The following is a 5393-nucleotide window of genomic DNA, read 5'->3' as shown; positions in this document are numbered from 1 at the left end:
AGAGAATGGTAGAAAAGTTGATTTTTCCAAGGCTTGGGAAAAAGCACGACCTTGCTGATCCCTGCTGACCCCTGTGTAGTATTTTGATCATATCTTGAGTTCTAGATGCTTAAATCGAGTCCCTCCAAAGGCTGGTGAAAGATAACATCCATATCTACAACTTTCATGAAGACACCTAAATCCAGTTCAGAACTTAAACTTGCCAAACTGAGACATTAAGAAACGCACGGCGACAGCAAAATCGCAGTTCTGCTGCGATTTCACTTTGGGGAACCCTTTTTGACTCCGTTTTCGATCATATATTCTCCAAACTCGACCTTAATCTTTACCCCATGATTATCCTATCATTCAAACATTAATTATTTGTTAACCTACCAGATTATCTACTCTTTTAAGTCTTAAAAAACTCAATTCAAAAACATAAATTAGTTTTCCTCAATTCTCATCTTTCAACTTCATCTTTTAATTCGTTCATCATAAATATCTCATCAAAATCTCACATATTAACAACAACATCATATTAAGAATTAAAAGACCCCGTCATATACTAAGATACCCTAAAGTGAAAAGATTCTCCCCCTTACCTCGAATTCTCCGAAAACGCGGTGTTTGACTCTCTTCTTCTTAGCTAGGGTTTCCTCCACACCTCTCTTCTCCTCTTTTCTTTTCTCTGGTTCAGCAAGAGATTCTGATTTTATATCTCTCTATTTATACTAACAAAACTAGGTTACTTTATTATTATTATTATTATTATTATTATTATTATTATTATTATTATTATTATTATTATTATTATTATTATTATTATTATTATTATTATTATTACTATTATTATTATTATTATTATTATTATTATTATTATTATTATTATTATTATTATTATTATTATTATCCCCTCCACTTATCACAATTTAATCCCTCCTCCCCCACTTATTTTATTACTTATATTCCCCACCTCCCATCTCCATTATATATTATTTTACCATCCCTTCAGTCGTCATTTAAATTTCTATGTAGTCACAATAACTATTAGAGCTCTATTTCTCTCAACAATACTATAAAACATCAAGCAAATTGCATTATCATCGTAATAATAATTGATACTCTACCTATTTTCTTTATCAGATTAAATAAATTAAATTTGGGGTGTTACACCAGTCGTGAGAGGGTGTGTTAAGAGTCCCACATCGGATAGGTGATGGTCTGACAATGTGTTTATAAGTGAGTGCAATCCTCAACTCACAAAGACATAGGTACCTCAATTAATCCAACCATTTCTCAAAAGTTGGTTGAATCCACTTTCTCTTCTTCGCTACCTTCGCTACCTTAATGAATTCAACCATTTGTCTAAAGTTGGTTGAATCCACTTTCTCTTCTTCACTGCACTCATCTAGCGTTGAGTTCGTTCACTACTAGAAAACTCGTATTTAGCAACGGCCATTTTCTGTTGCTAAATAGTCAAAATTCCGTAGCAAACGACTTTCTGACGGATTTTGCGACGCAGCAAAAATTCGTCGTAAAATGGGGTCGGAAAAATTTAGCGAGGGAAAATCAATTCCGTCACTCAATGCTACGACTGATGTGTGGTCGCAAACACCAAAATTCCGTCGCTATACCTCTCAAAACAAGCCAGTTTTCCGTCACAGAATATTGACGTAATAAATATCCGTCACAAATTACTGAGGGAAAAAACCGTTGCAAATTACTGAGAGAATACTCCCGTCGCTAAATAACTGGGAATTTGAATAGCATCGAAATGATGGCCGACGCTACACTGCAAGATATAAGGTTTGAGTTTAGATTTTCCGTCGCAAATAGGATTTATTTTTTTGCCTTAAAATTAGATTAGAAAATTTCTCAGTTATTTCTCAAAACACTTTTCAAATATAAAACAAGGTGATGTAAAATCACAATATAAAATGCATAAATAGGATAAAATATGACAAAAATCACATAAATATTTGATAAAAAAAAACCTTTTTGGTTGCGTTCAGAAGAATCACACTACTTATCTTTTGTATCAAAATATATTAAAATAATTACTAAATAGTATTATAACATTTACTTTAAACTAAAAGTTATAATGAAATTCTCAATATAATATGATAAATAATCAAGTAAGTGGACACAGATATTGATCCTAACTCGAAGAATGAGGTCGATATATATGGAGGTAGATGTGAATGGCCTTGTGCAAAAGACTCCATGAATTTATGTGACTGTTGTGACTGCTCTCAAGATAAAAGTGACTCCTCCTGTGATGCACAAATCAATTCCTCATTAGTCTTTAACCGTTCCTTGAGTTCCATGTTTTCAGCTGACATTTTAGACATTGCAGTCCTCATATGCCCATATTCAGATGGTAAGATGCCGTCAGATGTTCCGGATGAAGAAGACTTGTATTTTCCTGCCTCTGCTCCCAAACCATATATGTGTCCTTTCTTGTTGACTCCTCCAACTACGTCTAAGAAGATGTAGTTGTCTGACGATGGTCAGTGGACACGTCATCCCCCTCTGTTTGATGTGAGTTCCTTTCAAAAATTCGTCTTTCATATCCATCCTACAAAATTTGAGTTCATCTTAATTCTTACGAACAAAAATATGAAACTGAATTAACTACTACAATTACCTTAATTAAATTCATATATAAACCAACCAATAACAACTTAGACATATTAAAACTAGCTTTTAATTAAGAGAAATTATATTTTGACAACCACTTTTTGACAACTTTCTCTCTCATACTCACATGATGTTGTTATCCTCTCTCTTCCTTTTTCTCTCTCCATTGTTTTTTACCAATAAGAAGTGAGAAAAACAAGGTTGTCAACAAAGTTGTCATCAAATGGATGTCAAAATATCATTACTCTTTAATTAATAACTAAGTTATCATGACTTCTTTCTAAGTGAAGAAACATAAGATTATCACGTTCAGATGTCAGAACCCGATGAACAACAATAAGCATGCAGAACATTAAAAACTTTAGCATAAAAGCAGGCAACATACAACAATATACATGATTAAATAACAAAAAAACAATTATAGCACATGATGAATGAGTTATAGTATAGCATCATACATCAATACACATAAGGACAATTATAAATACTAATTTTAAAGTATTTCCAATTACCTTAACTATCCACCAGCATACCAAGTCCACAAAAGGATATAACTAATTCTAGAAAATTTTCAATTATTTTATGTTTATTGGACAAAAGGCAAGAAATGATAATCACATCGGATTGTAACTTACCGAAACCATATGAGATTTGGAGGATACCCATTTTGATGGATCACCTTTCATTTTGTGTGTCTTTTGATACACCTCCTAGCAGCTTGGAGTCATGTTTGAGTTAGTTTTCTATAGTACAAGATAAATAGATTAGTATTATTATTAATTTAAATCACTATGCTTTACTGCAAATATAATTTGTTTACTCACTAATCTTTTAGAATGCTCGGTGGTTGGAATTGACCCAAAAGTGTGCAATGGACCATCAGAGGATCTTCTATTTTTCTTATTAACTTCTGCCTTGTCCTTCCATTTACTATCTTCCCAATTTTGTTCCAGTTTTTTGCGCAATTGAACAGGGATCCATCCGCCTTTGTCTATTCCTTTTCGTACTCGATACATTGTATTTTGGGCCTTATGATGATAAGTCTTCTTTATGTCTTGCTTATGTTCAGGAAGCCACTTATATATCCTCTACAATAAAAGCAATGTAAATAATATAGGATAAATCGGACATCAAACTAGGAGCTCCAAATGTGACCTTCACAATGCATTACATATTTGTTTCAACTAATAAAGTTCTATGCATTGTGTCATAAGCAAACCAACTCACATATGCACATTAACAAGCAAACTGATTCACCATCACTTACTATATCTTCAGTTGATTCATGGATTTTCATACCATAGTACTATTTCAGCAAATTAATCAATATGTCACATACCAAACATTCACACTTTATGCCAACACATTTAATTACAATCATGCAAATGTTTACTAATTTCTGCCTCATTAAATAACATGACCAAGATAGCCAATTTAATTTAAAGCTTTAGATCACTAAGTATTGATTTGTTGTTTAGTGCTTACTTCAATGCTTCTGTACACTGAAATGTGACAAATGTATCAATTTTATACGGAATAGACTCTCGCATGATATCTCTCCTCCATGGTTTATAATATTAAAGCAAACAAATGTATCGGTAGATACATTGGTGATTATGCATATGTTTAATGTTTGTGAGAACACATATTTCATATGATATTTCGTAATGGATCTATGAAAGAAAATGAAGATATAATGTATGTGGGTAAAAGTTAGACTAGTTATTTTCAACACTCAACAACCTAGTAATATGGCTGAGTAGTGATTACTGATTACAGAAACATACGATGCTTGAAGTGAAAATCTGTTAGAAGTTAGAAGTGGAAGTTGCTTATGTTAATGTAAGTCTCTAAGTTGTAAACTTTGCATGGAAATGTTTACAAGAGTGGTGAAAAAAAGTGTTATTTATCTTTAGATTTCAACTTTACAATCTGGTCCACCTCATACATTAATAATGGGACCACCACGGCTGTCGTCACTGACGTATAACGTGACGGAACCTCGACGACCACCATATCAATGTACTTGATGACATAGATCGATATGGATGAGTGACATGGAAATTTCATGCAATGTGATCTCTAAATCATGTCTATTTCCAACTGGTCCAACAAAAACTTTAGTGAGATCAAAATTGAAGTTTGCAAATTCAATATTTGCACAAAATGATACAGACATGGTTATAACAAACATAACCTCATGAAATTTATTTTTGCAGAAAATCATAATATAAAGTCTGTATCAATACCAAAACAAAAGTATAGAACATAAAATAAAAGAGACTTCCACTAATCCAAGGCATCCTTGATGACAACAACCATATGAAAGACCATGTGTCATGTCTTTGATTAGTGGTATAGCTAGCATAAAGTTTGTCTCTACATGTTCTATCATTTAACAACAATAATTTATAAGGCAATGAACCTTATAAATTTTGTTGTTAAATAATTATACGACTAAATTATGTCACTATATAACTTGAGCGGCCTTTCAATACTTTTAACTATATACAACCAAGTGACATAAATATTCACAATCATTTCCTGAGTTAGGGTGTGTATTATATACAGTCATCCAAAAGCCAGAGTCTAACACACTAATGATCTCCAAATTGTCAGATCTCGGATGTGAGCATAAACTCGCTTGTTCTCTTTAATAATCCTTATGGTTGCCTTTTTCACAATTCAAGCTTTGAATTGCTCAAGTATTTTCCTAATAATCTTATTATATATGTTGTTTCTAAATGTGTATAATAAGATCATGCATAAAA

General features: G+C 32.4%; 1 pseudogene; it reads right to left on the bottom strand.

Annotated features, from left to right (window-relative positions):
* Positions 1–2140: 2140 nt before the first annotated feature.
* Positions 2141–3638, bottom strand: LOC146954733 (uncharacterized; annotated as a pseudogene).
* Positions 3639–5393: the final 1755 nt, after the last annotated feature.

Source organism: Medicago sativa, chromosome 1 (genome assembly GCF_051527215.1).
Source record: "Medicago sativa cultivar Bolivia chromosome 1, Bolivia_mono, whole genome shotgun sequence".
NCBI classification, from domain to species: domain Eukaryota; kingdom Viridiplantae; phylum Streptophyta; class Magnoliopsida; order Fabales; family Fabaceae; genus Medicago; species Medicago sativa.
This window is presented reverse-complemented; position numbering and strand designations above follow the sequence as displayed.